Raw genomic sequence first — 12044 nt, forward strand, 5'->3', positions numbered from 1 at the left:
GTGTGTTTGTGTGACCCATTGCTTTCCCGACTGCCTCTTGGTAAAGAACCGGTTCATCTCAGATGACAGGGCTTCCGCTCTCCCAGAACAGAGTCAAGGCACATTCTTGAATCCCATCGAGTAGAGGCTTGTGGAAAATGGAGGGTGTGGAGGAGTGACTGTGGCTGACGAATTAAGGGCTGTGGAGGATTAAACGCTGGAAATTGCCAGGGACAAACAGAAAGAGTCATTTAGATGCAAGACACTAAACTGTCTAAGGGAAGCCACCTAGCCTCATACCCCAGAGTGCCTGAGACCCTTCTTAGCCCTTAAAGAGCTTTTAGCCTCACCCACATGCCTCTCCTGATAATTCTTGGTATGTCAGATGGGGTTTGTCCCTTTATTCCTCTTCATGGAATGACTTATCTATTAATTTGTTTATTATTATTATTATTATTATTATTATTATTATTATTATTATTAAGATAATGCAGTGGTTCTCAACCTTCCTAATGCTGCGACCCTGTAATACAGTTTTCCTCACATTGTGGTGACCTCCAACCATAAAATTGTTTTTGTTGCTACTTCATAACTGTAATTTCGCTACTGTTATGAATCGTAATGTAAACATCTGATACGCAAGACATCTGATATACAAACCCTGTGAAAGGGTGGTTTGACCCCCAAAGGGGTTCTGACCCACAGGTTGAGAACCATTGAGATCATGTCTTACGGTGTTGCCCAGGATAGCTTCAAGCTCTGGGCTGAATTGATCCTCCTGCCTCAGCCTCCTTGAATATCTATAGGCATGCAACAGTGGGTCTGGATTTTCACAGAAAGTTCTAGAAGTTTAAAGTACACCCAGTAACAACTCTCATGACAGAGTACCCACTCAGTAATGTGGTGTGTACTTACTTCTCATGGTCATAGTCTAAAGAAAATACTACTATGCTCATTTACTTTTCAGAGCAGAGAATTGAGGATGTTATTAGATTGTTCAAGGCTGTAGAGGATTATGCGACTCTCTCAGAACCCGGATGTCAGACCTCAAATCCTGCAGGCCTTCGGCAGCTCATTTTCCCATCGCTTACAACATGGTTCCACCCTCCCCTATCACCTGACTCATGCATCAGATGCATTTAAAATACTTGCTTGACAATAGTTCAGTTTCAGGCTGTAAAGCATACGCGTTGAATAATAGAAGTTGTCATAATTATAAAGAATCATGCCGGGGTCTGAACTCACGGTGCTCTCTTCCTCACAAACGTTAAAGATGATGTGCAGGCATCATTTTTAAGTTTAACCAGGCATGCCCCACCCATGCAAAAAGCTACTTGAGTATATCATAGTTGACTGTGTGTGTGGGATGTCAAAATGAGAGACTGTCAGACTCAGGATTCAGCGATGGCATTTGACTGTTCTCATGTCCCAAAGTGGTCTCCTCACACTCCTGCCTAAAGTGAGGCAGGAGAGAGGAACTGTTTGCTCCCTTCATTGTATCCAGAAAGGGGCAGGAGGGGAGCAAAAACGTCAATGCATTTTTCTAAAGAAATTCTTGCCTCGAGTCTCTGAATGCTTCTCTTGGCTTCCATGTCCTTTTGCATGGTCCAGACTGTAGGGACATTGGAAGAGGGAACAAGTTTGGGTTCCAGTTTCTGTGTCTCTTTGGAAACCCAGCTTAGGTTCCCGGGGACTTCACTGGAAGCCACTAAATAGTTGCCCTTCATGCCTGGGATACAGTGGACTTGATTTTGACTTATGATTTACTTATCTCTCAACATAGGGAAGAATGTGCTACCACCTCGACTCCCTGTGTAGCTGGGCATCATAGCACAGGCCTACAATCTCAGCATTCAAGAGGCAGAAACAGGAGGATCATTGCCAGTCTAAGGGCAGCTTGGTCTACACAACAAGTTCCAGGCCAGTTAGGTCGACATAGTCAGACACTGTGTCAAAAACCAATCCACTAACCCAACAACCCAACAAAAACAAAAATAAAGTCAAGCAAACAGACTCCCTGTGTGAGGCAGTCTTCTTGGGGTGGGCGGGGCATTGGATCCTGCAGAATCAGGAGCATGGAAGGCCGAAGGGGCTGTAAATACAGCACCAGCCTTTCAGGGACTGAGGGAAAACTGCAAACCCCAAGCCAGAGCATGGACAACCAGATGACTACAGGTAAGAGATCCTCAGTGCAATGAGGGCATCTCCAAAAACCCGTAGTTGGGTCTTATGGGACCCAAAACAGCTGTAGACCCTTCATAGCTTGCAGAATCTGGATGCCAGCCTGTAACAGTGCCAGCCTAGCCACTGTTAATGGCTGTTACTGGCCAATGGAAAACGAAGAAGCATAAGACAGAGACAGTGAGGATTTGGTCAGCACCCACGTGGATGTGGTGTGGGATATACACTTGCAATGCTATTTTTCAGTGTTGCCTAGCATTGTGTACATGCTGATGAGTAGTACATGATTGAGTTAAAATATGATCAAGGTCACTGAAAACCTCTGGGCCATGGCTTGAAATACGAAGGAACCCAACCAGATTTTGTTCAGAGCAGAGGCCAGAGCTATTCCAAGTGCGAGTTCACAGAGTGGGTATTTGTGGAATATTGAAGGGTATTAGGAGGGCGCCCTTGGAATCTGTTTAATTATAACACACCCATGTTTCTCCTGTCCTCACTCAGCTCCAAACACCACCCTGGCCTACCAAACATGAACCCACTCACCCACTCAGGACCTTTGCCATGGCTCTTACGCCTGTCTGGCAGCATGAAATGCTCTCCCCCAGGGATTCTATGGCACTTTCTGTTATTCCCACAAATAATCATGTAATGAAAATTACTCTCCCATCTCACTGCTCCTACATCCCCCCTCATCCTTCTGGCTTGTGTTTTATGAAGTTGCCCCAACACACACACCACACACACACACACACACACACACACACACACACTTTCTAGTACATTTCTTGAGATTGGCGGTTCCTGAAAAATGGAGATTCCTTTGTTCACTCTTCTCCATTTCTGAGAACTGTGAATGCACACGGAGGAGGCTCAGTAAGCAGTAGAGGTTGCTGCTGTCGAACATTATTATCTCAGCTTTCCTGAGCAGCTTATTCCTGTTTGGATACACATTTCCTCACAGTATTGCACAAGCAGAGCCCGTCTGGGCAAGCCAGCTTGCACCTTTATGTCTAAAGCATGTTTTCTCTATCTGGACACAAAGAACCCCAGAGGGAACTCATTCAGCATTAAGACACCAGTGACTTGATCCTCTGCAAATTGTACGTACTTCCTCCCTCAAGGAATAGAACCCATCCTTTCAAAAATTGAGGAGGAGGAGGTGGAGGAGGAGGTGGTGGTGGAGGAGGAGGAGGAGGAGGAGGAGGAGGAGGAGGAGGAGGAGGAGGAGGAGGAGGAGACAGTGTTTCTTCTTCTGACAGCCTGAAGGGTGATTTCCCACCAAGTTTTGCTGCACGTCCACATGAAACTTTAGCTTTCTTCTAATCGACAGAAATAATCTGAGATATCTTTCCTGGAGTCTTGCCCATGTAGAGAGTGGTTTTCTTTAGTCTGAGCCCTAAGGAACGGTGATTCCTTCCTTCTATAACAAGCTGCTAACTTCACCCCAGTGAAGATAAAGGAAATCTTTTGAAGACACATGCAGAAGGTTTCCATGTCCCCACCCCAATACCTGGAAAGTGATTTTAAACTCAGGAGATTATTCATGAACATCCCCCAACACACACACAACAATCTCTTCCTGTGAGTTTTCCCCACTTCTTTATTATTATGGAGAGGACTGTACCACAAGGTAGACAGCCTTTCTCAGAAGTTTGACTTAAAAACTATGTGTTTGGGATAGCAAAGACTGACCTGATAGTGATTTAAACAGCAACCACAATAAACCAGGACCCTGTGTGTCTGCTGTGTTAAGAATGAGAGCCTGGCAACATGCTTCTTGGGTTTGAACCTGAGATCTTATTATCTAGGACCTTAAACTTCAAGGACTTCTTGGCCTTAATTTATTTATCTGTGTAAGTAGATAGCAACAACCCTTGTCTGTTTGTTGTGAGGGTTTCATGAGTTTACATATGAAAGGGTGTTAATACCATTGGTTTTGTTGTTGTTGTTGTTGTTTTTAATTTGCTTGTTTGTTTGGTTTTTCCTGACAGAGTTTAGAGTTTCTTTGTGTAGCGGCTCTGGCTGTCCTGGAACTCCCTTTGCAGACCAGGCTGGCTTAGAACTCACAGAGATCAGTCTGCCTCTGTCTCCAGATTGTTATCACTGGGTGATGAGCAGTTGTTCTGTTCACATGGCCATTCTCATTATCACCGCACCTACAAAATATGGTCCACGTAGACAGTAGGTTAGGACCCAACAGAGTGAGCAGTTGAATCTCTCAGCAGGATGCTTCCTGGGGTAAGCTATGGCTTGGTTCTTGTGTGTTTCAGTGAAGAAAACTGGTATGGTCTGAATGTCATTGTCTCTCAAAGCTCACATATAATTCCAGCCCCAAAGGTTTTGGAGTTGGGACCTTTGGGGATGACTAAGTCAGAGACCTTATGAATAGGAGGAACAACCTCATCAAAGGAAGTACCAGGGGTTGAGATGATGACTCTGTAGGCAAGGGTACTGGCTGGATAAGCATGAGGACCCAAGTTCAAATCCCTAACCCCCATGTGAAATATTGGGTATGGTCACACACTTATATATTACTCCAGTGCGTGGGAGGTAGAGACAAGAGGGTCCCTGGGGCTTGCTGCCTGCCAGCCTAGTTCCAGTTTCAGTGAGAGACCCTGTCTCAGGAGAATAGAGAATGATAGAGCATGTCACCCAGCTCCTCCCTTGTCTTCCCCCACGTGCAGACACAGTGAAAACATGTTGTGTACCAAACACTGGATGCCAGTGAGAAGATGACTGCCTATACACCAAAACTCCTGTCTGTATCATATTCCAGTCTTTGAGCGCTTTGATCATGGGTTTTCATTCTCCGGAACTGTGGGAAATTAACGTTTGTTGTTTAGAACAGCTAGTCTATGGTGTTCTGTTATAATAGGGCCAATTGACTCTGTTATAATAGGCCATGCCTAGAAAGGAAACAATTCTGTATTTTTTCTCCCTTTTTTTCCTCTGTTCAGAAGTTTGTAAGGCTCCTCTGTCAATTCTCTTGAAGAATTCTAGAAGGTTGTACTATTTGACCAGTCAAATGGTCAAGAAATAACACCTGACACTTAATTCTCAAGAACTGGAAAAAAACTCTAATGAAAAAAATATGAACTAGAAACGGAGCTGATTTCTTTTTTATAAGTTCTAAGATCAGAACAAAATACAACCGTAAAAACTCTAAGTTGAGTCAAAAGCATGCTAGTGTTTCTGTGTTGGGAATTTCTGGCTGCAGGTTTGACTCAGGACAGCATTTGGGCATCTCTTACTTCAGTTCACCCCTTGTCCCCTGAAGTGCAGATGTGGATTTTTACCTTGTCACCTCTGTTCCATGTGAACAGTGCCATTTTCAGGTTGCCATGTAACATAACTTTTATGGATGGTTCCATCAAACATCAGAAGGTGCCTGCTCTGGATACTTCCCAGGCAGCCTGAACGTTTCTACTCATCCCTAAGGACCTCAGGAAGGCTTACAGAAAAGTTTCTAGCTGATTAAAAACAAATTCTACAGCCAGTATCCACAACTGTTTGTGTTAGGGGTGAGGTAACCATGGAAAAGGCAATAAACAAAACAGAAATAGTCCTTGCTCCGTTGTGAACACGTGACCGTGGCCATGCTGCTGTGGGGGATTTTCTTTCTCTCTGCTTTTCTACTTGTGGTCTGCAAAATAGGAGCTCACCTGGGTGATTTCAGGCTGGGGTGTGTGTGTGTGTGTGTGTGTGTGTGTGTGTGTGTGTGTGTGTGTGTGTTTGTGGTGTGTTTAATGAAGATTTTTGTTGTCTAACAACTAGTACAAACAAAAAGTGATTTCCGATGTCTTATCGTGATGGCCTGGCTTCTCTCGACGCATTCCCTATAAGAACGGATCAGTGTGGCCACACCTGTGTAAAACAGCTCCACCCCCCCAGTATAGCTCATCCTTCTCCTGTTCCCCCCTGTGTTTAGATGCTCAAGAACTTCCCGGTCTTCTGGCCACCACAGAGAGACACATCTTGAAGCAGAGACAGGGAACTTTCTCAACCGTCACAGAAGTTGCCCCTTTGGCTTATCCTTAGCTGAGTGAGGGACAAGTTCAGACCCTCTGAGTGAAGGAACGGCAACCGGTCTCTAGTACTCAGAAGAACCGCACGGCAATCCACAAGTCATTTGCTTATCCCGCCCGAAGAGTTAATGTTTACAAGTTCAAAGACGACGACAGATGACTGGCTCCATTGAAGCTCTGGTTTCTTGTCTCAGTCACTTCAATGAAAATACTTGCTAACATCTGGGTGCCGACAGGGGGACATTTGGTGCTTCGGGCTCTGATTGAGGGCTCCTTGCCACAGCTGTACGAGGTAGGGACTAATTCAAGGTCCCCTTCATGGATTAGAACACTGGGGCCCACGGCTTTTAAGTCACTTACCAAAGTTTGAAGAAGTGTCAGAGCCTGTTGACTAAACAATCCCCATAGAGCCCCATAGCATTGCAAGGCCAGTTGGCCTCAGCCATGGTCTCTCATGGCAGCTTTAAACTCAGATATCTGACGTTATCTTCACATGAAGACGTGCAGATAGTCACAGAAATATGCCAGGAAATGGAACAAAATCAGCCATATAGCTTTTCTATCCCATCCTAGGTATGCTGTAGATGGACACACACATACACACACACATACACACACACATACACACACACACACACACACACACACACACTTCCTTTACTTGTCTTGTGAAGAACAGTTGCATTGAAATTTCATTTTCATTTACAGTGTCTTAGTAAGGTTCCCATTGCTGTGACGAAACACCATGACCAAAAGCAAAGTGGGGAGAAAGTGAGAACTTGTCACACTCTGTCATTGAAGGAGGTCAGGCGGGGGAGCTGGAGCAGAGGCCGTGAAGGAATGCCTCTTACTGGCCTGCTCCTCATAGCTTGATCAGCCTACTTTCTTATACCATCCAGGACCGTGTGCCTAGGGGTGGCACCACCCACAGTGGGCTTGGCCTTCACACTTCAATCATCAACCAAAAAAACGCCCCACAGGTTTCACAGGTTTGCCCATAGGCCCATCTGGTGGGGGCATTTTCTCAATTGAGATTCCTTCTTCCCAATTAACTCTAGCTTATGTCAAGTTGCTAGAACACACACACACACACACACACACACACACATACACACACACACACACACACACACACTTTTTTTGTTTGTTTGTTTGTTTTTGAGACAGAGTTTCTCTGTGTAGCTTTGCGCCTTCCCAGGATCTTGCTCTGTAGCCCAGGTTGGCCTCGAACTCACAGAGATCTGCCTGCCTCTGCCTCCCGAGTGCTGGGACTAAAGGCGTGGGCCACCACCGCCCGGCTCACAAACTATTTTTACTTAGTCATTTAAACACAACTATTTAAAACATAGTTTCTGTAAGCCTATTTTGATACTTCTTCCTTGTTTTAATGTATGCGGGGGCCCGCACAATGAAACAGATTGTCTTGTCTCTCTGTTTTATATGTCATATGAGGCAATGGAGGCCGAACTACTAGTTAGGCCCCCAGGGTCATTAGATGACCTTCTACCGGCAGATCACTGTGTTCTTCCCAGCACCCACTGCTCTAACACCAGGCTCACCTCCGGGGAGGTCTTGGGGAGGAGATGCTGCATCTGTGGGTACTTGCTAACGGGACCTCCTTGGAGGCTATCAAGCAATGAGTCTTCCTACTGGAGTTTTTCTCTGACTGTGCAGTAAAATACCATCCTATAGAAAACATTCACCTTTCAAACCCCCGCTGCAGCTGCCACTCAATATTAAGCCTTATGCCTGCCCTGGAAGGAGATGATGCTCGCATTGCCCTGTCTATTTTTCAAAAGCGGGAGCACAGAGAGGTCCAGGCAGAGCTGCTGGGGTTATTCAAGACTCCTGGCTTGGTACAGTGGGTCAGACCACACAGCTTTCCGGTGTTCCACGTGTCTTACAGGAATTATAGTAGAGAACAGCTCGAGCATTGCTTGCTGTTCTCGGGGGCACTATCCAAACTATCTGCTGTAGGTTCTTTGAAAGAACCTATTCTTCCTGCAATTGGTAACTTGCTGGGAAGATAATTAGATCTGCTGAAGGACAGCCACAAACACGATTTCGGCAGCGATATGGAGCAGGAGTCCTCAGCATTCCTGAAGCATTTCCTTTGTGGCCTTTCCCGTGGCGAGGGAGGCAGAAGGTATATTTAAATGAAGTTGAGCCTGGTAAGTTAGCAGATTGCAGTAGAAATGCATTGCTCATGGTCTAGGGCCTATTTTTAATGAAAGAAGATATTTTAATTTAATAAATAAAAGAGAAACCCTTGCAGCTTTTTAACCAGTGGGCACACGCGCGTGCATGCTCTCTCTCTCACACACACACACACACCCCCACACACAACCACACACACACACACACACACACACACACACACACACACACACACTTAGCAAAGAAAAAAAAAAACAACACAAACAGTGTTTGATCCTGCCTTGCTTCAGGGCATTTCATCCCTCAAGAAACCAGGGAAAAACAGCCTCATAACTTTACCACCAAAACTTCCAAATTTATTGAAACACAACGTAATGGCAAAATATTATTTTCTTAGCAGAAACACATTTAAAAAAAAAAAAAACATCACCATGGCCAAGAATGCCTGGTTTTGTTTTTACAATAAGCTCCAAGAAAATGTTGAATTCCACTCTTGATTTGGGGATGGTTAGAAATGCTGTAGCTTGTTTGGAGCCAAGGATCCTGTCTAATTGTTCAATTGCACCCTCTGTTTAACTTGAGCCTCGGGCGTTTATTTCATGTTTGTGCGGGTTCCACACAATCATGCTTAAAAGAGATTGTGCGTCCTTTCTTCTTGTGCAAATTTGAGCTATAATGGCAAGGCGAACAATGCCAGCCCCTTATCAATAACAGAAGCATTCAGCCTAAGAAAACACTGCTATTGTAAACAGTCAAAGATTTGCACATCTAGCCACATTCCACGGAGACCTGCCTCAATAGAGAGACGTGGAGATTCCCTCGGAATCGTTTCTGGTTTTAGCCTCCCTGTGCCTATTCCTTATATGGCTTTTCATACATGAAGTAGCTGCTATATATTGTTACTATATTCCTTACAGGAAACAAGCTGAATAAAACAAACAAACAAAAAAAGCAAGAAAGATGTAAATGACTTAAAGTTTACACATACATGTCACACTGTTTCAACTTACTTTAACCGTAATGAAGATGCTTTAGTGACCCAGCAAAAAACTTTGTTCTAATACTAATAATATAGCATTATTTATTTATAACACACACATATGGTTATTTACAACCAACCAGCATCTATTTCTATTGCAACTCTCTTTAAGTTGAAATGTATCAGCTGGTTTAGGCATTTATTCTTGTTTTTTCAATGAAAAGTACTTTTTAATGTTTTTATAACAATGATTGGAAAGCAGCTATATGTATACCATTAGGAATTCATCAGACATACCTTGTTTGAAGAAAGCAGTGGTTTTTTTTTTCCCCCTAAACTTGCCACCACAAAGGAGAGTTATCCTTTTCTCTTTACGCTTTTCGGCATCACAAATCCCATCCAAATTATTCTAAAGAAAAAGCAAGAGGAGGTCCAGGCACTCTTCTCTTCTCAGAGGAGCAAAGCAAACATTCCCATCCACCTCCCAGCCCTTTGGAAAGCGCATTTTGTAACACACACACACACACACACACACACACACGCCTCTCACACTGGGTTTAGTGCTGAATTAGGCGGTCCTCTTTCAAATTTCCACTCCCACTTGCTGTTTTTTGGGAAAGGATTTCTAAATATTCTTTTCTAACCCAAAGCACACATGCAGTAAGCAAATTCTACAATTAGGCATTCTGAGACGCAGAAAGTGGAGGAGTTAGACAGGGATTTTTATTTCTTTTTTAAAATACATTTTAAAAACTATCCAAGCAGGGGCAGTTGATGTTTTTTCTCATTTCTTTTCTTTTCTTTCTTTCTTTTTTCTTTGAGCACTAATGAATGCAGCTGGATTAAGTTGTTTGAAGACAGAAAACGGCAAACACCTCCAAGCTTATTCTACTGGACTCTCCCTTCTGCCCAGAGAACACATACTTTTCTTTGTCGTGGAAGCTACTGTTTTGTTTTGCTTTGTTTCCATTCTTGCTGCTCAGGGCAAGCCCCATGAAATAATTGAAGTGTAGGCTGCTGGTAACAGGACACACGATAATAATAGCGGGATGTGGGCTCTGAGTCATGTTTCACAAAAAAAGGAAAAAAACCCAACAACTTCTTTTGGATATCTCACATCATCGGGGGAAGCTAACTGCCCGTTTTAGTTACTTAGACATTAGTGACATCAACTAAGCCAAAGAGGTTTGGCCTCCAAACATGCATAAGCGTATCTCAGCATTAAAAAAAAAAAAAAAATCCAACCGAAAAGTAATATGAGTTCATCTGGCAGTGTTCAAGGCTGCATGGCCAATCAGTGTGATGTGACATCCTTTTCTCCAGCTGGGCAGAGGGTAGCAAAGAACCGTTCCTCCTCCTGCTGGGGAGTGTGCTCCCAAGCAGCTGGAGAAGAGAACGATCTCCCATTCCTGGCATGCCCCTGTCCTCATCTGCTGCATTGTGGGGTGGCTCTCTCCTTAAGACTCCATTGTTGCCATGCTATTTAGGCTTTCTTTTTTCCTTTCCATTTGTGCCCTGAAATTATTTTTTTTCAATCTTGTTTCTTCTCTCAACAAATCCTGGTGCCAGGCCCATAGTAGACAGGAAGATGCTTCCCCTGGGAAGTTGGGTGGTCCTGCTGCTCGTGATGTGGCAGGCTCATCTGAAGCATAACTAAATGGAGCTAATAAAAATACTGGAGTTGTGGCTTTTCAGATGCCTTTTCCTGGGAGTGGTGCTTATCATTTCTATGTAACATGTTCCTTAATACTTAGAAGATTCTTTAAGGGCCAACAATGCTAGCTTTATTTTACAGATAAGGGACCTCAGACTCAGATAGTGTGAGCATTTTCCCCAAGGTCTTTCAAGTATTGAAACAAGATCTTGGATTTATATTTAAGGCTTCCTGACTCTCAATCAGTGAGGCTGTTTTAATGCTTACAATTGCCTTTTTTGCTACTTTTAAATTTAAATCTTTATGGTGAGTAAAGGACAAGTAAAATACAAATGTGCTAAAAAGCATATGAAGAACTATTCAAAGATAATGAAATTGAAAAGCCATGATACCTGGTGTAACACGCATTGCTAAATGGTCTTATTGATGGAAAACCCGGAGCCAGACATTGGGGTGAAAGCTGAAAGGTCCGAGAAACAGAACAAGCCACAGCCAACCTCACCTTACCAACTCCTCAGCCACCAGAGCGAGACTTCCTGTTTACTCACACCTTATATTCCTTTCTGTGTCCTGCCCTCTTTCTTCCTTCCTTCCTAGGTCTGGGATTAAAGGTGTGTGTGCTTCCCAAATACTTGGTAATCTCAAGTGCTGGAATTAAAGGTGTGTGCCACCATGCCTGGCTCTGTTTCCAGTGCGGTCCTTGAACTCACAGAGACCCAGATCTCTGTCTCCTGAGTCATAGGACTAAGGGTGTGTGCCACCACTGTCTGGCCTCTATGTCTAATCTAGTATCTGGCTCTGTCCTCTGATCCCCAGATAAGTTTATTAGGGTACACAATATGTTGGGGTACACAATATATCACCACAGTCTGGGGTGAGGGAATTTTTGGAAGTAGAAGTGATGGCTTCCCAGTGTTGTGGATGTGACTGGTGCTCCTAAACTGTCACTTAAAAATGACAGAAGTTTTGTAATGGTGAAATTTATGTAATATAGTTTTACTGGATTAAAAATAGCAAAAGGGATTTTGCTATTAATGGGTAACAAAACATTGTTTGATTTTAATTATAT

The 12044-nt window shown here is 43.8% G+C and overlaps 1 protein-coding gene across 1 annotated transcript in view; it reads right to left on the reverse strand.

Moving 5' to 3' along the window:
* Positions 1 to 9805, reverse strand: part of Vit (vitrin) — a 130019-nt gene extending 120214 nt beyond the window's left edge. Inside the window, exon 1 of the mRNA XM_059248413.1 lies at positions 9619 to 9805. The gene's annotated coding sequence lies outside the window, so the exon portion shown is untranslated. The remainder of the gene's footprint in view (positions 1 to 9618) is intronic.
* Positions 9806 to 12044: the final 2239 nt, after the last annotated feature.

Source organism: Peromyscus eremicus, chromosome 22 (assembly GCF_949786415.1).
Source record: "Peromyscus eremicus chromosome 22, PerEre_H2_v1, whole genome shotgun sequence".
NCBI classification, from domain to species: Eukaryota; Metazoa; Chordata; class Mammalia; order Rodentia; family Cricetidae; genus Peromyscus; species Peromyscus eremicus.